The sequence below is a fragment of the Hippoglossus stenolepis genome, chromosome 18 (genome assembly GCF_022539355.2).
Source record: "Hippoglossus stenolepis isolate QCI-W04-F060 chromosome 18, HSTE1.2, whole genome shotgun sequence".
In the NCBI taxonomy this organism is placed as follows: Eukaryota; Metazoa; Chordata; class Actinopteri; order Pleuronectiformes; family Pleuronectidae; genus Hippoglossus; species Hippoglossus stenolepis.
In genome coordinates, this window is record NC_061500.1 from 17,692,532 (window position 1) to 17,719,936 (window position 27,405).

The window sequence follows — 27,405 nt, forward strand, 5'->3', positions numbered from 1 at the left end:
GGAAGCGTAGTGTTTCTAGTGGCCCATCCAAAGGCCAGCGTGCATGTGGAAGGTTTCACGGAGGGTCGTGGAGACATCACTGGGGGGAATATGTCAGCTGCAGGGGAGGTGGTGCAACACAACAACCTCTGTGCAACATCTGGGCGCACTTTTACCTGGAAAGGCCAAAACAAGGGGTTGATGAAGGTTGCGGAAGAGGCAGCGGGGAAGGGAGGGCGACTTTGCATGTCAGTGAAATGAATCTGATTGCATTGCAATGGGAGTGGGAGTAGCCGAACAAGGGCTAAAGCTACACCACCTCATAATGGCCCTGTGACAAAACGCTCCTGCATCACACATAGCGCGGCCGTGCAGGGGGACGAGGAGGGGCCGCGGGCCTTTTCTCATGCAGAAAGCCATTTACAGGGAAATGCGATGGATTAGCCGCAGCTCATCAATAGGGAGAGCCATGGTCACCCGGTGCTTTAACAGACTGGCCACCAATCGAAGGGAATCTCAGTATTTACCCACAGCCTTGTTTTGTTAGTTGCACTTAAGCAAACATGCAACTCGCTAATTCACCTTCGTGGACGGCCGAGACTTGTTTAAGCATTTTCTTTGCACCTTAATGGAGACTCATTTGAATGACTGAGGCTGGAGCTCTGACTCGTTTTACACGTTTAGAAGAAAAACATTTAGAGAGGAGCAGATAAACATCTATCTATCTATCTATCTATCTATCTATCTATCTATCTATCTATCTATCTATCTATCTATCTATCTATCTATCTATCTATCTATCTGTCTATCTGTCTATCTGTCTATCTGTCTATCTGTCTATCTGTCTATCTTTCTTTATACTAAAAGTCTGTGGGTTAAATTATGGGTGCCTAAAAATACTGAGTAGAGTTAACACATTATTCCATTATTATTACTATTATCACTCTACTATTATTACATTATAATAATATACATGCTTACATTTTTGTTTCTGACAAGCTACTGTCAACAATCACAGTGCCAGACTACAAATATACTTCTTTTTTTTTTTTGAAAATTGTTTATTTTTCTTTACACATATTGCACATTGACAACAATTTCTTTGATCATACCAAAAGAACCAAAGACAAAAAATAATGCAGAAGAATTGCCACCAACTGTGTAATGTGCATACCCAGTTTTAATATTTCTTTCTTTCTTTCTTTCTTTCTTTCTTTCTTTCTTTCTTTCTTTCTTTCTTTCTTTCTTTTTTTCTTTCATTCTATGTTTCTTTCTTTCCTCCCTATCAGCCCACGGTTGCCTGCTTGATATTTGTTTCCCATAATGCATCAATTTTTTGACAACGTAAACTGTTTTGTTGTTGGTGCATCAAACCATTTGAAGAAGGCCCCTTCCCTTCACACACACACACACACACACACACACACACACACACACACACCTCTCAGCTGTGGCTCTTCTGTAGCTGTTATTTGTGTTTTTCTTATCAAAATGTCATCCCTGATGCCAAATGTGGATTTATACACTCCAGGTACCAATAGGGTTGAACCTGGGTAGATCAGGTCTTTGTAGAGACAAGGCCAAATGAGCCCCCACCCACACACAATTATTCAAGCTCCTCACACGTCCCTCTTTAGCCTGTAAAACAAGAGAGAGAGAGAGAGAGAGAGAGAGAGAGAGAAAGGAGTGGGATTCAGGAGGGGCACACAAAAAGCCCACGGTGGGAAAAAGAGCATGTGAGGCAAATGCATCCAGTCCTCTCCATTGAATGTAGCCACATCACATTGTGCAGATGAATAAAAAAGGCTCTGTTTGCTTTTGCTTTGCTGTGCTCTCCTGTGCACACCGTACTCCAGCCAAAGAGCGAGACACTCACCTGCAGAGAGACACGAGGGAGCTGTCCGTGGTACCACAGGCAGGAAGCACCAAGGACAGCAACAGGCTTCACTGTTTTCAATAGGAGCAGCACATTACATGGTCACATGTGTACTCTGTTCTGTAGACACTGTGTAATTGATTTGAAACTGGATAAAAAACATTGATCAAAATAACATTAATCCTCCTATAGAAACTTTCTCTAAACATCTTCTCACCTTTACCTCCCTCTGCTGCCTCATATGTTGTTTCGTAGCTTTGTGTCATACCACAGAGGTTTGAAAATGTAAAAGAAAATATTGCTTGATTACCTGTGTCCAGTTTAGTCTTTTCAGATACCATATCATTTTATTGAAATTGCTCAAAGACAATTAGGGAGAATGTAAGGACACTTTTAAAAAGCAGGTTTAGCACATATAATTATGATGCGATTGATTGCTGTCTATTTTTTCATATCACATAAGGAACACGAGAGTCATTCCACCCAATCCACGTATAAAAAGTCCCAATAAAAGAATTTTCTACAATCCAAAAGTAAGGCTTAATTAAATCTACCCTGGGATATATTTTAAGTTTTGATCCATTCATCGGTGAAATCCAAGACAAATTAGAGAAGCCGTTACACAGGTTGGTGGGTTGTTTTCATTCACCGCAAGGAATAAAGATCATAAAGCTGACTTGAAGTTAGATAAGAGGACTCACGGATGATTTCCAAATCAAGTAGGACAAATTCTAATTAACCATTTCATAAATTAACTAAAGCAGTGTATATGTATTTATTCTGGAGGATAAGAGCTTTGTTTGGACACTACAACTGTTTACACAAGCATACAGACCATCACAACACATACTTTTCAAGGACCAACATTTTGAGTGGTTTAAGCATCAGTCCTCTTTTTTTACTGAGAGGCCTTCATGAAATATCTCTGGAGCCGCACATCTGTCCCTCTCTTTTTTAGTTTGAAATTCACTGGTACAAGGAATCATTTAACCACAGTAACCCTCAAACAATGGTGTTCTTTTCAGTTCAGGCTCCTACAGAAAATGCAGGATGAGGGAAGGTTCATGTTTGGAATAATCAATTTTAATATTGATTTAATATGATATTTTTTGTTTGCTGCAGTTGCTGTTCACTGTGACATAGAATAAAGCCAACATGGGAAAATAAAGGGATGGATATAAATATAAACTAAAAAAAGAAGGTGCACATTGATGACATGAGGGGAGAAAAAAAGAGAATATACCCCTACACACCAAATTTACCCCGATCCTCAGTGCTCCACTCTGCACCGTGACAGGCTGGACACCTGAGCAGCCCAGGGTTCCTCCCTTCTCCTCCTCCCTCCTCCTGCTGCCACCATTCCATGCATGCGGTGTCACCCCAGCCCCGAAGACGCGCACACACGCATACGCGCTCGCACACATGTATGCTCAAGACCACCTCCAGGGCCCCTCTTTGGCAGGGCTAGTCCCAAGGGAGAGGTTAGTATGATGGATGTCTGATTGGTAGCCCTCCCTTAGGGCCTCCCTCTCCGTCACCTCTCTGCGCTCTGAATTAAAAGGCCGTTTGTCTCCTCTGAGTCCTCAGCTGTAGAGCGCCGGCCTGCAATTTCACAGCACTCAGAGAGAGAGGGAGACCATTACAGAGGAGGTTGTCAGGGGAGCCATCAGAGCCCGGACACGCCTGAGGGACTCTCTCTTTCCCCTCTATCTTCCCCCTGCTCCCGTCTCCTCCTGCTGAGCACCACCAACACCTCTATCCCACTGGAGGCAGCCAAGCCTTAGCTCACAAATATATAAATATTCAAGGCCTCGGTTACATTCATGCATGTATGCCCCCAAATACAAGCAGGGACACACAGGCACGACAGATATCAAACACAATCTGATGCTAAAAATAAATTTAAATATATAATTATATGAAGTTAAAATGGGGAATGGAAATCTTGAATTCATAAGAAGTATAACTCCCTGTTATTTATCACAAAACAAACAGAGAATTTGCTGCTACAGTCTTACTATGTCCAGTATCATGTCACCATGGCTGATGTCACCAAACTGCAGCATAACATACATCACTGATACATCAGTGTGATGACATTATGTCAGTTCTCCACATGTGCCACTGTAACACTATCACATTAACCATTATGTCACAGAGGCAGCTGTTCAGTAAAGGTTTCAATGGCACACATAAAAAGATAACACAGGTGTTATTCACTGTTTTTCTCATTGATAGCGAAGTCCATTGAAAGACCAAAAAGCAGCGATGCACTGGGAGCTGAGTACTGCGTCATCCAACCACTTCCAGGTATTCATAATGTCTCTGAATGGTCACACTCATGCAGTCATTCTGTCCTGGGAAACATTCATGGTGCTGTGCAAGAGAGAGAGAGCTTTAGAAATGTCCAAATCCTGTTCTTCCTCCACACTCCTGGGCAATCTGTGTGCAATTGTTTGTGAGAGTAGTTACAAAAAGTCCTGACGTAACACTTCTACAACACTTGAAAGATGTAGGAAGAATTTTCACACAATCACTTTGGAGACCATCGACCCCTTCAGACTGGCATCCCAACTTTTTAACACTGTCTGTGGGAATAGCTGTTGTTCAATCAATGTTATTTTTAAGCACATTTGGATGCATCACAGCAGGGAATGGGTGGATGGAAACAACAAAATTTGAAGAGAACCTTCTTTAACCGTTTAAAAAATGTACTCATGCGATTAGGTGCCTTATTCAAAAAGAGTTCATATGCAGGATGGGGGATGGAAACACCTTTTCTGTTCTGTCGTAAAAACATGAACTCATACGACTTATCAGATGAAGATAATGGTGAAGCTTTCTCTCTTAATTTTGTTTCTTCATCTTCTTCAAGGTTTATTGGTGGTTGGCAAACAGCTTGTTTTTGTTTCTGATTTGTAACCTCTACTTCTTCTACTGTTTATTACAGGCATGTGTGAGGTTCTGCCACCTCCGCCAGAATGTAGCTTAGTTTATTAGAAAGAAACACGTCTAACTCACTCTAGACTCTTCGCTATGCCTGTTAACCTCACACTACATATAAATCTTTAAAACTATGTAAACTGATTCCTTTAAAAAAGGCGAGGTGAATTCTTACAAACGCTGGGCACTGTACTTTAATCAGACACAATTAAATAGAGTTTATGTCATAGACTATTTTCATCTGCAGATTAACACACCGTTTTTGTGCTCTAATGAGTTCTTAAAGCAGTGGGAGGATTGTATGTGAAACTCAAAATGCATTGTTTTTAACAGTTTGTGAAGAACACAAGAGCTCTATGTCACAGAGGAATAGGATATGTGAAAGCCTTGGAAACATACACACAGACACGTGTTAGTAAGACCATTGATCCCCGGCCCAGAGAAATTATATTTCCGTATAACTAAACAGCAGAAGCAAATACATTTTGTAAGGAATGTGCTGACACTTTGACCATGCTGATACTGAACATATCTGTAAAATGTGCATAGATAACATATCTGCTTGATATCCGATCACGTGTTGCAACATCCACATTGAGCCTCACTGCTCTTGGTTAAAGTTGTAAAAAGACTACGGTCTGGTTTAAAACAGAAAAAGTAAATTCAGATGGTGTGTTTGTGTTTATTTAGTAAAAAGCAGGGGACTCTGGGCGTGTACCCTGGTGTTACAGTCATGTGCTCTGTACGCCCTCCATCCCTGCCAACCGCCTCTTGGAGGCTCTGCTGCCGTTAATGAATGTAACGCTTCACTCATTCAAAAAATATGTCGCCTCCAGCCAGCGATTATGTTTCCCACAAAACATATTTGCTGTTGCAATTTAGTTGTATTGAAATGTAATTTCTAGGAGACAAGGTTGGATCATTTCATTGTTGGTTTTGTTTTGTTTTCCACGGGGGTTTGTTATCGATAAGAAAAATCTTAAATGCTGCTGCCTGTGTCCTTTAGAAGAAGCAAATAGGAGAAACACACAGGGACAATTTGCAGAATCAGTTTGTTGTTTAAAACGCATATTTTACACCATTTGTTTCAATAATTTAATTTTTCAGTCTCAAAATTTCACGTTTAATATTTTATTTTTGCCACAAACATTATTATTTTCTATTCATCCCACAGTTTGAGTTTTTCCGTTTCATATTTATTTTTGAATTAATAGTTTATATCGAAAGATGGAGATACTTTTGTGTGAAGCACTTTGGCTCAATAAGGAATCTGCACTGGTATGAATGAATGTGTTCTGATGAGGGGGACGGGCAGTACGGGAAACGATCATCAGGGAAAACAAACATGGCAGGAATCTCAACTCACAAACATATCCTTCTCAATTACCCAGAATAAAGGACTAACTCAAACAAGCCGAGTCACCTTTCACCCTGTGAGCTCTAAACCACACGCACAAACTTCAGTCAGACACACACACACACACACACACACACTCGATGCTGCACTTGCGAACAAATAATTGGAGCATTATTCAGCTCCAGGTGAGCACGAGTCACAAGTCGCTGTGCATAACTGTTGATCAGGTCGAATTTCCTCCCTGCAGTCAACTGCTGGGTAAAGTGGTGTTACTTTATGTGGAACGGTGTAAAAAGACAGGTGGATGGGATCTGGCTATAGTTGTGTGGAGTAAAAGCCTGGCTGGATGGCTCACACTGTGTGGAGTTCAGCTCTTGTCATTGAGATATAATGAGCGAGATCACCTTTCAGTGTGGGCCATCCTAATGAGGTAATGAATGGGGGCGTGCAGTGCACCTTTGCCCTCACCTACTCTATTAATCAGAGTAGGGTCACACGCAGCGCCAGGACCCAACCTCCCCCATCTGGCAGCACTAATGGACCAAGCAATGGATTGAAGGTGCTTTTAGTTAAAGAGCTCTGGTTAGTAACCAGGAGAGGAGAGGAGGATGGCATTCAGGGGTGGAAGCAGAGAACTGGTTGTGTTACACCTCTGAGGTAGTAGGAGGGAGGTGTGGGTGCAACGACGACCTTTGACCTCATCCCAGCCACCGTGAGGAAAGATCAGCAGGGTGTCTGGACAGCCCGGAATCAGCAGCTGCATGGCAGACATCAATGTGTTCTGCCTTACAAAGAATAAAAATAGGAACGATGTATTTGTTAAAACCAGAATCTTTCTCCTAAACTGTAAAAGAACAAAGGTCTGCCACCAGGCTTAGAGCTAAAGGCACAACCGTAGATTTTAACACATTAGCACGATAACATCCTCAGTAGCTGTGTCTCAATTCAGGGGCCACATCCTTCAGAGTACCCTGTCCAAGCAGCCAACGTCAGCTGCGTCCTCCATCGGCTGCGTACACAGCGTCGGCCAAACTGAAATGAGTCGGTCTAGTCTTGCTATTGCGTCACCAGCTTGTCCTGCCCTTACAGCCGTCGCCTAGCAACAGAGCCACGGACGAAAAATCTTCAGTTCAAAAACGTTGAGATTTTTTTTTAAACATGTGTACTGTTAGCTGTTCGGTTCGAGTACTAACTTAAAATACTTAAAATGTATTCTGTTGACGTTTTCGCCTGGCTTACTGATGCCATTACGTCTTTGGAAAACAGTTTGTCACAAAAGCGCAATGAATCATGGGATAGGTTGGGCCGGGAGGGATCCACCTGGTGGAGCCTCCGTTGCTCAGGGGCTGAAGGATGTATTTGTCGGCTGCATTTAAAGGAGCCTTCGAATTGGGACAGTCGTGCCGCTGTGACACAGTCGGTCTTCAAATGCAGCCTCGGAACAATGCGGAATTGAGACACAGCTAGTAATTTTTTATACCAGTATGCAAATGTTTAGCAGGTAGGCTACGTAGCATCTTTCATCATCTTGTTTTATGTTTAAGCATGCTAACATTAGCTCTACAAAGTGCAGCTGAGGTTGATGTCATCATTTTGGAGGTATTTCGACATAATTCTACAAAGTGGACAAAACTTATTTTGACCAAGTGGTGGGGCTATATTTAAAATTCCGGGAAAACAAAGCCAGTAAAACTGACCTTTGGGAAACATGAATATATTCACAAAATGTTATGGCAGTTTAGTCTGAACAATTGTGGAAGTCCCACTAGCGTGATTGAAAACTCAAATCAACAGTAGCAAAAATCTCTGCTTTTCACTCCAGTGGAAATCACATAATTTGTTTTGATCGAGCCTTTAAATGAAGTATTTCAACATAGCAAATTGTAGACTGAATGATTGTATCTATTTTAATATAGGCTAAATATTAATAGCACAAGGACAGACAGAAAAAAGAAAGACACAGTTAATTGATATAAGTTATGAGATTTAATATGATAATCAAATCTATATCTCACATCTATCAGCAAACACTCCACAAAACAAATCGGTGTCAAAAAGCCTCTTTACTCATCCACTCAGAGGTTGTTCCCTTCAACTGAGCACTTAGTGTTGTGACTTTGCAATGAAAAGACTCTCATTTCCATCCATATTTGTTAAAATTATTTTGAAATGGGCTTTCTATGTATTCATTTAATAAAGCTGACTGGGCAAAAATCCTGCTGGATTACCACCGTTTACACGAGTAAAATGACGATTACATAATTCTCTCTATAAGATGTCGCCTGAACAAACATGAGAGAAAGGATTTCATGATCCTAATCAAATCGTCAGATGCATTTGTATTTTCCCAGTCACTCTCACTGTTTTCCTCCTTAATTTTCCTTTCAGATATCCATCATCATAAATAATACATTAATCTACTTATATATATATATATATATATAGAAGCTTTTCCATTGGTCAGCTGTATGCAGGAGGGATCTGTCTGTGTCTGTGAATTGAGCTGGACTCAGCAAAGCACAGCAAAGTAGGAAGGCTGGGCAGGGAAAGAAGGGTGGAGGCAGAAGGCATGGAGAGGTGTGTGGGGGTGGTGGCGCTGGTGGAATAATCTCGCCTGTGTATGTGCTCTCAGCATCCCGTCCTCCCCTGGCTAACCGCACCGGCGGCCACTTGAATTAGCAGCAGAGGATTATGGGCAGAGAGCCTCATTAATCTGAGCAACAAACAGTGGCCAGTGTGAATATTTGCACCCAGAAATTGAAAAGATTAAGTCCTATTTGACAATGACTTGCAGGCTCTGTGCTGCAAGAGGCTACTGTTAAATATTCATACCCTGGACTCCTTCTTTTTCTCCGTCTGTCTGCTGCGTGTGTGTGTGTGTGTGCATGTGCGTGTTTAAATGGAAGTAATGTGCAAAGACGATTAATTAACTTCTGGGATTTTTTTCATTCAGCGTGAGCGATCAAGCCTAAAAATGTGAAATGATTTATAAAATTCCGAATTGGCAAAATAAGAAAAAAGAATTGAATCTGTTGAATTGATCGTCAGAAGTAACCTTTGTACCCGGGATATTTAAACCAAGGAATTCACATTTTTTTAAGCAAGCAGAGGAAAAATACCAAAAAATAAAAAGCACTGGATCTATTTGCAGGGACATTCAGAGACACACCCTCATAAAAACACTCTTACACACACATTAAAAATCAGAAAAGGTGAGGGGGGGGGGGGGTTGTCTGCTGCGACATCCCATCTCCTGGCCGCCCTGTCAGCCTGGCAGGAGATTCCCTCCTGCAAATGCTCAGCAAATACACCTGCTATTCATTTCCTACAAGGCAGAGACGGCTCACCAGACCTGACAAAGCTATTTACCCACCTCCAGCCCAGCCTGTGCAGCGCTATCGCTAATGTTTTCCCTTCTGCAGGAGATCAATATGTTTGGAAGCAGACAAACAACCCTGCCCTGCCAGACAGGCTCTTCCCGTTTAGCGGGCCACCACTGGGGGCCCTGACAGCAGATGTACACAACCGAATCAACAAGCGGCGCTTCTCCAGAGTCAACACGGGACACAATCAACACCACAGGATCTACAGTGCTAAGAATTAACACCACGGCCCACATGCGCCCATACCAAGGATCAGCACTCATCCTCACTCGTGTGCCAAGTTATGTCAGCTTCTAGAAAACAAACCACATATTGATTTAGGCACGAGCAGGGAGAATTATCACTGAAATGTAAAGCTGTTGGAATAAACATAAGCCTGTGTGGTAGATCGTAAGTTGGAGAGCTGCACAGTGTGGCATCCTTGAAATGCTTAAGGCAGGCGAAGCAGAACAATTGAAACAGATTCAGAGCAGCAGACAACTTTTCACCAGATAAAACAGAGATATAAAGTCGAGTAAACAACAGCAACCAAATCAGACAATACAAACAGAGAGAGCCAGACTAAACCAACATCCAGGTCCCCTGATCTTCTCCTCTGGATAAGCCCTCATGCTCTCCAGGGCCTCCTCTGCCATCCTCTCCTCTCCTCTCCTCTCCTCACCTCTCCTCTCCTCACCTCTCCTCTCCTCACCTCTGCCTTACTTTCTTTCCCTCTCCTATTTTTATAAACTCAAAAATAAAATCCCCAGAGACTCTTTGTTGTTGAGCCAAACTTTGAATTTTTTTATTTTTCAGCCTAATTCAAGAACATGGAACAAAAGGCAAGATGTCTTCAGGATGACCATGTCTCTGTTTGTCATTGTGGCGTTCTATTTATTTGAATCGAAGATAAGAGAGTAAATGAGGAGATTTGTGCGTGCATGTGTGTGTGCGCTGCAGCTTGAGTGTGATACAGAGACAGAAAAATGGAGAGAGACCCAGTGTACGTGCATTTGAATATTCGTTTTGAAGTGAGGCAGCTGTGTGCAAATGTGTGTGTGTGCATGCGCTGAAGGTGGTCATGGGGTTGAATTGTGGTTTTACATGCGTGGAGGTGTGTGTGTGTGTGTGTGTGTGTGTGTGTGTGTGGGTGTGCATGAGAGCGGTGGGGTGAGTGTGCTAAATTGCTCTGTGTTGTGGAGATAACACTGGATCCCTATCAGCTGCATCAGGGGGCTTAAGACCCCGATGGGCGTGAGGGAAGAATGAATTTTCCTCACTACTCTGCATATTACAGGATTACACTGCACCTTTAGATATGCTTGGGCTGAGCCTATCTCTGCCTTATGGCTATACGCATGTAGATTATTGAAATAGACTGTCACACAGTGAATGAATTGAAGCAACACAGAGGGGACTGCACCGGGTCTTGAAATGAAATACGCTGAACTGAGATAACAGTGATAGGATTTTGGTATTTGACAATGTTCGGACAGAATGGCACTATATAATCCAGGCATGTAACTTAAAAAAAAAATAAAAAAAAATACACAAGTATCTTTCATGGCTGTTTTTCTTGCTTTTCATCGCTCCTAAAAAAAAATTAAGAATGTGAACCCGCAGCCAGGGCTGCTGCAAAAATTCAGGGCCTACTTAAATTACCTTACTCGGACCCCTGTTAATGCCTAAAATCGCTTGCATATTCATGGGCGCTTATTCCGCCCCCCTCAGTCCTACAGACTGCTAGCTCTCATCAGCTCACATCAGGTGCAGCAGGATGTGCAGCTAGAAGGACAGAGACCTCTATAGGGTGGGATCGGCTGGGTTGTGGGCAGAGAGCAAGGAGGGGGCGGCATCTTCTTCTTCCTCTCTATTCCCTTCAACGCCTCCGTCGCTCAGCCCCATCGCCCCCTCCTCCTGGCCTCCGGCTAATTACTCCTTTTTTCAAATGCAAAGCATCGGCAGAAAGTGAGATGATTTCTCGGCGGCCGCTCTAGGGGGAGAGGCGAGGAGAGAGGAGAGAGAGAGAAAGCCACGGCAAGAAAAGAGGAGCGAGGAGAGACGAGAAGAGGCTGAATGGAAGAAAGAGGTGACTTTCTTTCCTCGGCTGGCAGGGACCTTTGAAGTTGGGCAAGATGGAAGGAGGGAGGAGGGGGGGTCTTTCGTTGAGGGGACGGAGGTAAGGAAAAAGCGAGGGAAGATCGTGTTAACGAGATGGCCTCTAAAGACGAATTAAATGGTGGAGAAAAGAAACACGATCAGGCCTGGCCCTACTTATAGACTCCTCACAGACTCACTCTTTTCAGTGCCGCAGAGGTGTTCCAAAGCCTGAATTCCTGAGCTCAGCTCTTTGAAAGGCCTGGAGTGTGGGGTGTATGAGTGAGGGTCTGCGTTGGGGGCAATAGGGTGTGTGTATGAGTGCAAATGTGTGTGCGGGAGGGTCACCCGTCCTTTAGTCACACATCCCAGCACCTCAATGGGGAGGTCAGGGACTTACACACCGATGGAGGGTCAGAAGTGGCAGGGATTACACGTCTGCTCTAAGCCCCCTAGATCCTAGTGTTTTCACTCCCTCTCGCTGTTTGTTGTTTTGTGGCGGAGCAGACGAAGGAAAGAAAAGGAGACGGTCGGGGGAATTAGTGTAAAGCTCGGGAGATGAATGGGCATCTTATTCACACCTCTTGTTGGCTGTTTTTCAGCCCCCCCAAAACAGCCCTCCCATTCCTTGTCGCAGTGAAAGCGCGTTAGGGTTGCCTTTGTGCAGACAAAAGGAGACTCCCCTCCTGGCTTTCATGCTCCTGGTGGAGCAACAAGAGGATTTGGCCCGCCGTGCAGCACCCAGAGCTGCTCCAGCTTTGATTGGACATCGGCAGGAGAGAGCTCTGCCTCTCTTTCTTGATTAATCAAGTGATTCCAGTGCTCTCAATAACACCTTCTTTTTTCAACACACTCTTTCTGTGTCTCAATAATCCCATCCTCCCCCGAAACGCCGCACCCTGACAACCCACGTCCTCCTCGTTTTTGTCATCTGATTTTCTTTTTTTTCATTTGCCTCATGTGACTCTGTGCTAATCTGATGTGTGGGTGTTTTTATTTCTATGTGCTTATCACAACTGACACATAAAAACATTAGCAGGACTAATTTAGAGTTTTTTTAAATAAGAGTTGGCCAACAGTTAACCCAACGTGTCATTCAAAACACAAGTGCCTTCAACTGTCTGATTTTACATTTTAAATTATAAATGTCTCTGTTTTTTCCCCTGTAAACTGAATATGAGTTTGTTATTTGAGTGTTTTCAATACAAACTTCAGCTCATTACTCTGTTTGTGTATATGTTTTATTCTCACTGAAATGTAGGTGCACTCCAAACACTATTCCTTTATTATTTCTGACGCAGCATCAGACTACTGAGCACATTGAGTCCAATTCAATGAAATTCATTTTAGTTCAGATCTGCTAATTCACAGGTTAACACACTAAAGACTAAAGCGAGGAGGGGCGAGCACTCATTGTGCACCCTCCACTTGAGCGGCAACTCTGAAAATGCAAAGAATATACACAGTTTTTATAAATACAGTGTATACAAAGAATATGTCAAATGCATTATGCGTAATACTGTGTGATTTGATTATGCGATGATAACTTATACTTCTCACATTTTTGAAGCCACGGAACTTGCAATATGAGTTTTTTTGCAGAAAATGAACCCATGCACAAGGTTTTCATTTTTTTTTATAATAAGCTACAAACACTTTAAATGTGTCCAAGTTTATTTTCTTTCTTCAGAACTGGGTAATGTCAACACACGCAGGAATTAAACTTGTGCCCAAGCTGTTTCCATGCAACACAATTTGAATGAATTGATATATTCTCACTTTGTAGGTGCCGGAGCTGCCGCGGTCAAGCTGCTGGAGCTTTAGTGGCTTATTTCTCAAGGGAAATAAAATAGCATTAAAACAGTTGGTTCGCCCAACTTCAAGTTACTTTCTACCAAAGAAACCGATAAATAGTGATGTCAGTCTTGTTGGGGAATTTGTGACCATCCTTACACATTACTGTATATGCCACTATATATTATGTGTATGGTATATTACATATTATATCTGTACAAGAGAATAGTGCCTGTCTAAATTCCACAGATACTCCATTCTCTCTTTAAGTAGTGCCAAATGTCAGGTTATAGATAAAGAACCAACCAACAGTACATTGTAGTGTCTACGTTGAGGGACTTTCATATCTAACTCAGATGCCCCAGACAGAGAGGCACCAACTTCAACTCTCACCAACTTCAACTCTTTAGCGTATTTCCCCAGTGGATGGGAACACCTACATGTAACATGGAGAGTGACAGCAGTTCTAGCCTTTCATGGATGTGCTGTTCGAATGGGTGACGCAAGTAGAGGGAGATATACTGGGATGCTGTGGGAGACATCTTCAGACTTGGGGGTGACAATTGCTCATGTTACTCTGTTAGTGTTTGTATATTGTTCCACCTTCTGGTCTCCTTGATGCATCAAGTCTACATTAAACTCTTCTGCATGAGACATCAGCTGCTGCCTGAGTTCTCCTCTCACCAGCTTCCAGAAAACTTCCATAACAAGTCTTCACTTGGATTGCTGGTAACTGAAATCCTTAATATGATTATTGTAGTTATAGTGAGTCGTCAAAATTGCTTTTGATTCAATAATCAGTTTTCATCAAAGGATTCTTCAAAAATATTGTAACGTCTTTATTATGTAACAAAACATGACTGAGCAAATGCCATTAGGAGTTTATAAAAGCAGTTTTTCTTTTTCACTGTTTTTCACCTATCCATTCTCCACAAAGTGCCTCTGAAAGCACCCAATATCCAAAGAATCAGGTCAGACAATTCTACATACACATCCAACGCCAAAGCAGGAGTTAGTGCGGGTCATGTTATTTTGGTCCAATCACAGACAAACTTTAAACTTCTGTGTTTTATGACATGTTGTCACAGTCTATCTTTAACCATACTGTACAGGAGGTCATTTTCTATAACGTCAATCTTCCCCAACCACTCCGACATACAAGTGTTGTTATTGGGTATAAAAATAACAACAAAACATAATTCAGGGTTCTGCAGAAAAGCAGATGTTGACATTCTTGTCTGGAAGTATTTAATCTGAGGCAAAGCAACACAACTTTATTTGTGTAGCACCTTTGAATAACAAGACAATTCAAATCTTTTCCATAAGTCATTGAAAAGCATTAAGACAGATATAAAACCAAAACGGTGAGATAAGAATACTTAAATAGGTTGACTTAAAAAGAGGAAAATATGAAATAAGATACATATTAAATAAAACACACAATCCAGTGGAATTGGCTTTATTCATTGCAGTGAAAGATACTGTATATATGCAATTTAACAAAAGGCAGCAGCTGTCAGAGAGAGTTAATCTGACTGTGTCATATACTTGTACTAATGGAAGTGAAAATTAGTTTGAGTGGAGCGCAGTACATAAAATAATAAAGCATCATTTCATCTGACATGATAAGGTTTCTAGACTATTCAGTTGTTTTATATTTGTACTTACAAAATAAGAGAAATGACCACTGATAATCTCACTTTCAACCAGGTAGCATTCAAACCTGTAAAAACAGAGAGAGAGAGAGAGAGAGAGAGAGAGAGAGAGAGAGAGTGCTTGTTGTAAATCTGCCTGTTTGGAATGGGCTGTTCTCTTGGTCTGTGTTAATGCTCCAGAGCTACTTCAGAATTATTCCTTGTCATCAGTAAATCCTCCTCAAACAGTTCTACAATATACCCTCACTTTTTATTGTTGCTGGGTGTTGTGTGCAGAGCTTTCTATTAAACAGTCTGTGGTGCAAAGTGAAGTTGGAAAACTTTGTGTTCATCCTACCTGGTTTAATTGCATTGAAGATTTTAAAGTCAATGTTTTTCAAAATATGAAAGTGATATTGTGTATCCAACTTGACGCTGCACTTCCCTGGACCATTAGGAATACACATAACCATTGTGAGGTCAATAAGATGAATGGTCCAGGAGATATGCGTTTCACATGCACAGACAGACAGACAGATGTTTGTGGGATTAGTAGGTAGATATCAAGCAGTACATATACATGTACATGCCACATGATAAAAAAAAGCAAACCTAAAGATAAATAACAGGCAAATATGTTTGCCTTGTTTTTTCGTAAACAAACCGAATGATGGAAACGTAATTTGACAGGTAGATCATCAGGAATGCATTGTGCCTTCCCCTTGGCAAAATAAACATGTGTGATAATGATCTGTACATTCAGTGAAATGTGACGCAGCTGCCTCATGAGCTTGAACGTACATGATTCTCCATGTGCTCATTCCCCCGCACACTGTTCCAGCTGAACACCTGCTCTGCTAGATATCACTTTCTTCACCTCGCAACATTGTTGGGTCCAAATTTCTTGGCCTTATCAGCTCAGCGGCTTTGTATCGAGTTGTGAGTGTGTGTTTATGTGTGTGTGTGTGCGTGAGGGGGGGTTCTCAGCAAGTAGGTGGGTGGCTGTTATAGATGCCATAAAGACAAGAGGAAAACACAGAGAGCGAGAGAGAAGGGGGGGCCGCGAGGGCTGGCGATAAACAGAGTCGGGTGGGGGGTGCCGCGCGACGATAAATCAAGTTCCAGACTAATCTATTTAGCATGCTCTCACCATTATCCTGTCAGTGAAACAGCTAATTAATTAACTGATTCCACAATGAAGAGGTTTTGAATGAGCCCATTTAGATAATTACTACAAGGAGCCGATCGGGCCAGTCATTTACAACTGTCACACAGGTTCCAGCATTGGCAGCTGCCCTTCACTCGGGCCCTGGCCTTCAGCGCCACAAATACTCTCCACACAGCACCACGATGTCATCCACCACTCCTTTTTGTTCGGTTGTTTATGGCACACCGGATAAAATCACAGCAGCATCTTGTTATTCACACATTTAAGATGTTTATCAGCTACATTCACCTCGATAGAGAGAATATTTTGAATTTAAGCCGACACACAACAAAAGCCAGCCAGTCTAATTAGAGTTGTCTTCAGGGGGACATGATATCAGAGTAAAAACAGGTAGAGAACCGTGTGGTCCCGATCAGTTCATTCTTTCTACTCATTTTCCCAGAGATGTTGCAGTTTAATAAACAGACAATTGTATTTTCAGTTGGAAGGCAAACGCCAACACTTCTGGGATGAGCAAAGATAATAATATAAAAAAAATAAAAAAACATAATGAAATTTTCTTCTACGAATGACAATTATCGGCATCATTGGCTGCGGAGCTAATCAAAGCTGTGTGAATCTTGCTTTAGGTACATTTCATTCCATCAGCGTTTGGAACCTCATGCGGTTTGATGGAAAATGGAATCAACAGAAAGAATTCCTCATTCAACTACAACGACTCAGATAATGATCTGATTGAGACCATCCCCCTGTAAGAAAAAATGACCCCATAGGCCGTCTGTTCAAGCTGCTTATAATGACCCATAGTGTTGGAAGGAGGAAGTCCGGTGACGTAAAGAGCGTCAAGGTTCTTGTGAGGAGGAGGTCGGGATGATTGGATGAGCTGAGGGACAAATGATTGTTTCTGCTCCACAACCTTATCCACAATTTCTTTTTTTACGTAACCATGACGATGAAAGTCCTCTAACCTTAAAGGTTCAGTGTGTAAGTATTAGGTGAAAGGGATCTATTGGCAGAGATTGAATGTAAAATAATCCTAGTGATGTTTTCACTAGCGTGTTTCGTCTAAATTGTACAAATTGTTATTTTCTTTGCTCTAGAACGAGCCCTTTATATTTAAACACTTATTATTATATTATTATAATTATATTACTTATATTTACATCAGGAGCGGGTCCTCACTACGGAGGCCACCTTTTGAGTTTTTATTGCCTTATTCAACCTTTTTTACCGAAGGCTACCACAGGTTCTTTTTCATGTTTGTGGTGCAAATGGTGCAAATTCACCACTAGATGTCACTAAATTCTACACACTGTACCTTTAAGGAAGTACTTGTTTTAATGCAAACCACAATCTACCTAAGTATTTTTTGTGCCTAACTCTAACCAAACTGTGACTGGGCCACATCTCTAGCAGCCAGAGCCAATCTTGCTCAGGGGAAGACTCGTCCTGATTAGTATATAGACTTCACACAAAAAGCACCACGTATGAATTTATATGTCATGTTCTGGCTCCTGCTGCAGAAATCCTGTGTTTTTGTCAACAGCACATCGACACCGGTGTCAGTTCTCATCACCAAAAGCTTTCAAATCTTATTATGTTTCCAAGTTGACATCTTTGTCTGCGTCCTCTAATGTGTAGGGCTCTTCTCTTTCGTCTTCAGATATTTGTATTCGTCTTGTTTGTTTTTTGTTATGTTTTTTTGTTTTGCGCCTATAGCTTGCTAGAAAAAAATCGATGCGCTTATTTGCTTGCTATGAATTTTCCGGACATTTTCCTGCTGTATTCTCATATGGACTCACTGTGACTTTCTTCGGACATTTGTGGTCGGCAGAGAAATTTCAGGTAAATGTCTGCGGTTCAGAGCCAGAGTCTGAAGCCAGTTTTATCGTTACTGTGAGGACAAAGGTCTGATATACCTGCCACTGCTACACTCATGGTTGCCAAGGGTTGGCACAGGCGACTTATACATGGTCATTTATGCTGCATAGAGGAATTATTGATCTGATCAGTATTTTCAACATAAAAGCTGCTGCCAGATGTTTGGGAGTGCACAGAAGTGAAACCTTTGTGCAGCTCATTATGCATTTCTACAGAGCAGCTCATAAAGTTGTGAAGAATATTGAAAATAAAAAACGTGCTGTATGGTTGACAATCTTCGTAGCATCTAGTGAGGTGGAAAGGTAAATGTATTATAAGATCTCTTCAAGTAAAGTCACGACAAACCATGTGAAAGCAAAGAAAATGATTGTGTGTTTAATTAGTTCTCCTGCAGTCACCTCTCCTACATTAAAATCCACCTGGCGTAACTAAAACATGATTCACCTATTTTATGGTTGCGATAGGGCAACAACTGCAGTTAAATAACATTGTGCTCTTAAAGTGACTGAAAGCACATGACAGTATGTTTACTCTATTAAAATGCAAACCTCAGATTTTTGAGGGTAGAGAATTCTGGTGGTGTAATCAGAGAGCATCAGGGACACACACCAGCACACAAGTATAAATACTCACAACAGTCGAGGCCACGTGCGTAGCCTACAATTTATTGGCTCTTGATGTCTCTTAGGTTTCTCCTCAATATGTAAAGGGAAAAACAAAATCAATATTTCCGACACAGTTGTCAGAAGTGAGTGACAAACCCCTTCAGATGTGAGCGAGTTCATATTTTATTCCTGAAGCTGTTTAATGAGCTGCTTAGTGACTGAAATCCGATGAGTTATGGAAGATGGCGACCCAGGGCTGTGGCTCCGACGTGTTGCTGAATGCACCGCAGACAAGGTGAAATACAATAAGGCGAGTCTGAGTCAAACGTCCTTAAGCGTGAGGGCTTCACTGACACCAAAACACTACACAGCAGTGTAGCATATAATGAAGAAAATCACAACAAATCACAATCAGTTTATTCTCTGTCTTCAGGAATGTGTTCTCATGTTTGATTGATTGGCCCGGTTGGCGGACGTGCCTGCGTTTACTCATTTATCTAGTTTCAATCACAGCTCAGTGTAAATTCTATCTCTCCGTGTTAGTGGATGGGGCAGTGACCAAACGTAAAAATTAAAGATAACGTCACTTCATTTTTTTCCTCAAAATTGTTTTCTGTCATTTTATAGTCCTTATCACTCTGAAGTGTTAATTTTTCCCAGTACGTTTGGTTTCAATTAGTTCTTTGATGATATATAAACTGGGTGAAATGCAATGAGCGTATATCAGCAGGACTTTGTCACCGCAGCTCTATCCCTCAATTGTTGCTGCACAGACTCTGGCTCCGAATGTGCAAGATGGCAGCGCTCTTATCCAGGGCTGTGTGTGCAATCACTCATTAATCACTATATAGTGAATTTACTGTTGTTGTGCTGACGGAATGTTTCATAAACAATATAAATTTATAGATAATATAAAAAATATATAGTGGACTCGTTATATCCCACAGTGAATCGTGAAAAGTAGTGTACAACCGATGGTCACTAACCGAGCAATGTCTCGGCCCCTTCTCTCTCTGGTGATTTTAATGATAATTCCTATCAAAAATATCTGAATTATCGTGAGGATAAAGACAGACAGGTTTATATTTTCTGGCATTTTCACAGAAGGATTTTAAAATATTTCCGATGCCGTAGTTTTTTTTTTTTTTTATGACAGTGGCAGTAAGAATATTTAATAAGAGCAGAGCAGCTCATTACATCAAGTTTATTTCTTAATTTAAACATTCAATGTGCTTTTCCCTAAAAGTCAAAATACTACGTATAATATAACAAGTAATATTTTTTTATGGAATTTTTCACTGGCCGACATTGTTGTTGTTGTAGGTCATAATCCCCATAAAATGACATAATTACCCGTACAGAGAAAATACCCAGAGTAGTATATGATAGTGTTGTTTTTTTTTCCTTTGCCAATGAGCTCACTATATAGTCCTCTACATAGAAGGCTCAAATAGTAGGGGGTAGTGAATGACGGGGGATTTGGACACAACCTAGGATATTCTTGATTCATTCCTTGATAATGAGAAGAATTGGAGACATATCCATCTTAATGCAGGCTACGGTCTATGATATTAATAGTACAATACAAACAAATATTTAGCATCATGATATTGCAGATCAGTTTAAACAAGTAGTTACCCCCTAATGTCTCAGCTGTTTATTTTACCATCCACACCTTTACACTGTATTAGCAAGAGAGCAGCACTTGATGATAGACGCTCCCTGCAACAAAAAAAAGAGAAAAAAGAACACGATGACTCCTCTAATCCAAGAGGGTCGAATCTGAAGTACACATAAAGAATTAAAAGGAAAGAAAAAGTAAACAGCCACCGTAGGAGGAGGTTAATTAGCTTTGCAACAAGCGATGCCAATACTTGAGCTACTATCTTTTCAAATAAACAATTACCTGATCAGTTCTGTTTGATTAAAGGAACATGAGACTTTTCTTTTATGAGCACGCGGCAGCTCATTACAACAGTGGATTATATTTAGAGTCTTTTCGCTGTAGTTGTGGGTGGCTCCGCATGTGACCTCTTCGGAGTCTGCTTCTCAAAAAAGGGCACGTGTCTTTCTCATTAACAGTGAGAGAATAAGACTTTAGTGTTAAGAATTACTTCATACACCTGAGACTAAACAAGATAAGAAAAAAAGAAATCTCTTGAAACATCTTCTTTTTTAACAACTTTTAATGAACCACGAGATGAATTTAACATGCAGTGTACTGCTACTCGTATGAAAAAGTGCTGCCCTGATCGTATTCATGCCTCGCTGCTATGAATTCTTGATCACGTTCACCATGCATTTGAATGTATTAATGAATTATCGGAGTCCGTGTCAGCTGGGTTGGTGCTTCAGTGTTCCCACTGCGTGCGACTGAATTAAACCGTCTGCCTGCCGTCATCATGTGAGCTGATGAGGGCCACCGCTGCTCTGCACCCATGGGTCACCCTGGTCACGCCACCCCTCCATCCACACACAGACTATCCTGTTCATAGTGTGGGAATGCCTGAGTTAAATCCAGGCCACTACTCCGAGCACAATAGCCCAAAGGTGGTTATCTTATTGCCCGAGTCACTGATCAGGGTTTTGTCTTGTCACCTTTTTTTGTCACCACAACAGCGGCAGACAGCTCAATCCACTCCATCAGATCAGAGTGCCGCTCTCCATATCTCCCCCTTTTCCCCCCCTTTTCTCTCCCTTTCCTTCAATAACGGTCAATCCTGCATCAATACGCACGGCTCCTTTCACTGTGTCTATTCCCAGAGGTGGCCTCATTACCCCAGGGTGTTTTGTTTGTTTGTTCCTCGGTTAAAGAAGCTGAATTGAGCAGCCAGCAGGGGTCGACTGCAGGGAGAGGGGGACCAGAAAGGGGGATTTGGGGAGTGGGGAGGCAGAGGAGCAGAGGACAGATTGGTGATTGCAGGGCGAGAGGTCATGGGAGGTCGATGCTGTTGATGGCATCAGTGTTGAAGATGATAATGACAACGGGAATAATAACTGTGAAGGTGATGGAGGTGAAGATGATGAAGCAAGTGGCAACTCTCATACGTTCAGCAAATCAAGCGCTCCGTGGGTGTGACCAACCACAGCTACTTTTTCGAAAAATGGCGTTTTCAAAATAAAAGTGTTTTAATCCCTGTCCAAACTAACATGCCTGAAAACATACATCACATCACCACTCACATGCGTGTGCTGGTGTATACAGGAATTGCTTGAATAATAGCTTGTGTCTTACGCATGTAAGCAGTTGAATCATGTTGTGCTCTACACTGGTAGCCAAGGCTCATGCTGGTTGTCGATCAGCAAGCGGTTCTGAGTGTTTACGTCATCGTTTCCAAACATCTCAGTGTCTGCCAGTCCGGACTAAAAAGCAACCCCAGAGTATTTAAACTAAAAAGGGGTCAGCAGCATTTCCAAATGTCTCCCTTTTAGCATCTCGAAAACTTCGGAGTAGAGTACCGGATGATCGTATCCTTACTGTAGAGTTACGTATTAGTGTGGATGCAGGCTGGGACATGATGTGATTGTGATTACCCCTCTCTGCAGTGCTTCCTCAACACTATTCAGGCTGCAGCAGAGACAATTCTCACACCACAGGCAGCCTGCAAATATAATGTAACTGCATGTTCCACGTATGGATATATATCATTTCTGCTTAGCTGCATGCTGAGACCAGTTTTAAAGGAATAGTGCAGTGTTTTTGTGGTATTGGAGGAGGGAATCAACACTTTCTCTTTTCTTGGACATGACAACCAGGTGGGAATGTTACTCAGAGTAAGTGTTTACAAAGTTTTGCATTGACCACTGGAGGTAGAGATGTGATTGATTAAACTAATCAGGCAGTGAATGTGGGTGACTGTGTCATCGTTTCCATTTGTCACAGGTTTTGCCTGTCCACACTAGACAGCACAGCCACAGAGTTTTCAAATAAAAACAGTGTGAGCAGTGTTTCCAAACTTCTCAGTTTTAGGTGCTTGAAAACACATGAGTAACGTGGACGTAAGGTGTAAACGTAGCAGCAATCATGCGGTTTAAAACTGAAATGTGGATATAGCCTTATTAGCACAACAACTGGAAATAGGGGTGACCAGTTAAGGCCAATTCATGCCTTTGCATCGAAGCTATGCCGTAGCCTACGTATAGAGGTGTACCCTACGCAGAACCCTACACCATACCCTGACGTGCACCTCCCCAAATATGTAATCAGGCATCAAGGCGACACAGACGGCAAGAGCTGTGATTGGTCCGCTTGGTAGCATCGCATTTCCGGCAAACTCGCCGCCATTTTTTTATTGAGTTAAACACGGACGATGTCTTTTTTTCGTTGCAGTTCTTTAAGGAAAAGTAATTGCTCTTCAACATCTATCAGCTCCAACTCCCACACGATCCGCTTAGTAACACTCGCCATTGTTCTGAAGTAAACAGAGACGCCAGAGAATTTGTAAATAATAAGACCAGAAACTGAAAGATACTAAACACTAGCATAGAAACTCTACTGCCACCAGCGTTTCGGCGGTGTAATTGCAGCACGACTCACATTCAGCTACGCACAACTATGAATGCTCGGCCCCGTGCTTTGGCCTCATGTGTACCTACGGCGTAGCTTTGATGTAGAAGCATGAATTGGACTTTAGCCTGGTCTGGTCCAAAATCAACCTACCAGATCCTCTTCACAACATTTTTTTGTTTAAAAAGAAAAGTCTAATTTGTGGTCTTCCAGTGGATTGTAGATCGTTTCTTGGCCTGGTGCAGAGAATCGATAGATTGATCTTAATTCTCTGTTTAGCCAGAAGGCAGAGTGAGTTTCAAAGGTGCCAGTAGGAGGATTTTTGAACTTCGGACAGAGCCCCCTGTTTCCCATCAGGAGATGGTCACAACTGTAGCCACACATCAACAATAAAAGTTAATAATCCACATGCACTGTCACATTTTGACAACCATTTACAGCCATATTGCACATAAACAAAAATGCATTAAGGATGACACATACTTCTGTGTTTGTATGAAGTTCATTAGTTCTATTACTGTGCACATTTGGTCTGCTTGTATAATAACACGATTATAATTTATCTTGAGTTGTTCTAATCCAGATTTCTGTTCTACTGGTGATATAATGGTTTCCTTGCCGCAGGGATCAGTGGTCTTAAATACAGGAAGTGCCAGCAAGGCCAGAACACATGCCCACCACATCAAGTGGGGGATTTGGGTTGTTTAGTTTAGATATTTTGTGTATTAATGTGTTTGACTTTATTCCCTGTGTGCCTGTAATTGTGCTGGTAAGAAAGTATGCATCTCCTCTCTGGTTCTATGTGCGTTGGTCAGTTGGTTTATTCAGGTATTTAGAGTCTGTTAATTTAACATTTTTATGGGCCCAGAACTTTACTGCATGTTTTTTGTTATCTATCTTTTTAAATCATTTGTTTTGTCATAATAAAGCCTTTATGTTCAAAATCCACCTATGACTCCCAGTTCAGTCCCTCGCAGGACAATTCGAAATATGGACAGTGGGACTGAGGTTCCTTAAGATAGATGGTGAGTCTCAGATATAATCACAGCACTCAGTATAAAGAAATCATATTTTCTGCTATAATTATGCAACCTTACACAGAGAGACACCTATGAAGTATGCAAATGAGTGTAAGTGTTAACACCATTGTGCGACTTCAACCCTCTCTCCTTGCACAGTGCACAACATTTGCACCAAAGACCCAAACGGTTTTTGATTCTGCTGGTTACTTCCCTGCCAGCTGCAATGGGCTTCCACAGCATGCGAGTTGGAAATCTATGGCTTTGACATTGAACTCGGAGAAACTGCAGCGTATTTGTAACCAAAGTGGCAACTGTTCGGCTTAAAGAATAAAAGAATGTACATGAACCCAATGCTGAATGGTGTTAGAAGGTTTGTTTTACCCATCTGCCAGACAGATCGGTTAAAACAGGTAAGAGACCAAGAAGTGTGTGGGAGAATGTTCTTCTGTCCCTTTATGTTTGTAGATAAGGAACCTGGATTGTTTTAACATTTGTTAAGTTGCTTTTTAAACATCTGGTGACAGATGCAGAGTAGGGATTTCTGGCCATCTCCAGCTCTATGTATGGTTGCTAGAAATTTATTTATTTTCATTATTTATTTATCTGCCTGTTATTTTCTCAATTAATTGATTACATTGTCAGAGTTTACCAGGTTCTGCTTAACTTTCAGATTCTCTTTTCTCCACTGCCTTGGGTCACAAGTCTGCAAGATGCATGGTCATCCACAAAAGTCTTAATCTTCTATCAGTCATGCGCTGAACATCGCATAATCCCCTGACATTATCCGGAGGGGCTGTACGCTAGAGCAGACATTCTCCGGAGTTTCTTCTGCCACTCCCTAACTCCGGATAATGTCCGAGTGAGCTCCTGCAGCAGTAGATCCTCTGTAGGATTAACGTGTGGGTGTGTCAAAAACAAACGAAGATGTCAACTTGGAAAGACTGTATATGAGAGCTTTTGATGATAAGAGGTGATGCTAGTGTCGATATGCTGTAAACACGATCTCTGCAGCAGAATAATACAGAGCATCCTGCCTCTGTCTGCTGCACCACCCCCTGTCTGAACTCTGCTGCATTCTTCACATGTGAAAGACAAAGTCCAGACTCCACTGTGCAGATATTTTCCGGAGTTACCTGAAATCAGCTTTAGTGATGGGGTAGGGTAGAGAGGAAAGGAGCCAGCTGCCTTCAGAAGGGGGATTGGGTGGTAACTGGCTATAGCATAGCTAAAGTGTCAATCGCAGAGAGAGGAACACAGGTTGGATGAACTTTCCAAGGACAATACACAACTTTGACATATGTTCATGTGAATGTGGAGCTACAGTCGCTGGGCAGAATGTTTATGTAAAGGTGAGTTCATAGGCTGCAGGGCCTGTGGAGGTAAAGAGTGAAGGTCTGCAGGACCTAAGGAGGTTAACAAGTCAGGTGATAGACTGTTAGACTTTTCTTTTGCTTCAAACGTACCTGTCTTACTATTTAGAATAATGATTATTCATGTCTTATAGATGCTTTTAATCTGCAGATGAATGTCCTGGTTCTTAAGAAATGCTTTTTATTTATTTGATATGATTTGAACAACATGATTCTGATAATACACATGTGTTTATATAAACAGCACCGTATTATCTCTTCCTTTTGTCAAAGTTTAAACCATCAAGCATTTTTAGTCTTATTATTCTGACATCTGAAACATCTAGTTTGTTTATCGCTGATTGCTCAGCTCTTCATGAAGTATTGCTAAACTGCTGATAATTGATTGCACATATTTGATTAACGGATTGATTATTGGTCAGTTGAGTTGAATCATTAGAGTTATTAATTGGTTATTAATTTTTCTTTCCCAGATCCCAAAGTAACATCCTTCATATGAGAAGCTGAAATAATCAAATATTTTGGTATTTGTACTGAAATGATTAATTGGTTATTGAAATTCTTGCAATTTAATTGTCTTTTGATTGTTTAATTGATTCATTATTGCAGCTCTGGCTCATTTACAGTTAATGTTTTTCTGATGATCAGTGGGTATTGCATGTCTCAGATAAATAACAATATAAGAAATGATTTATTAGAAAATCCCAACCTTTACATGAAGCTAAAAAAGACAGTATTGACTTCATTATTCTTATTGACCAAGTAACTTTTGATGCATAAGTACTTATTTTCTGATAACTGAGTATTCTTCCCTTGTCGTATTTCCGCTTTGACTTTGGTAGAGGATATGAATACTTCCTCCATCACTGGGACAAATGTCACATTTATCTGTACATTGTGAACTGTCCTCTGACCAACAAGCAAATAATGTGCACCATGTGATTCTGAGCAGAGACCGACACATTCACACCCACCTACACGTGCACACACACACACACACACAGACTTCGCACCTTGTGAAGGACACGCAGGCCGATTAATTACGAGGAGCAGGTCGTTTTAAATCTGGTGGAAGGACAGCCTGTTGTTCCTGCAGAATGGGTTGTAATTAAAGGAAGCTGAGCTGCGGCGGCGGAAAAGGCCACACTTCAGCCCCTCATGGGCCTGAACACCACTGATGGGAATTTATAGCCCCCCCCGCAAGTGTACGTGCCCGCCGCGCAGCTTTAAGCCCGACTTGTTAACTTCAAACTCACCTGGAGCAACTCCTACCTCTTATCTATAGATGAAAACAAATTCAAGGGTTCAATGAGAGCATTTCATGAAAAACAGAAGATGCTCTTAAATGCACATGTGAAGCCAGTGTAACGTTTATTCAATGAGTAGAGGTCACGGAGAGATTATAAGCAGCAACAGTGAATAGCGAAGGCTCAAATCAAAGCTGCACGTACAACAGGGTGTATAATTTAGCACGGACGAATGTGAGCATGCTCTCCTGCCAAACAAAAAGTGAATTGATTTCATATGACTCCTCTTCAGCCGAAGGGGGTTTATCTGAACAAGCCAAAATTGTCTACTTCACTTGCCAATGAAAACCGGATAACACCCCGAACCATATCAAACGACTCTCCTCGTGTTTTTTTTCCGTTTTCCTCATTTTCTGCTTTCCTCTTCGCACTCTTCCGTCATCGTGTTCCGTCTCAAACGCACACCTTCCGTTCATTTCCCTCTCCCCCTGTCCCACCACATCTTCCGGCCTGTCCACACGTCTGCCTGTTTATACCTCTCTGTGCATTTTTACACCTCTATC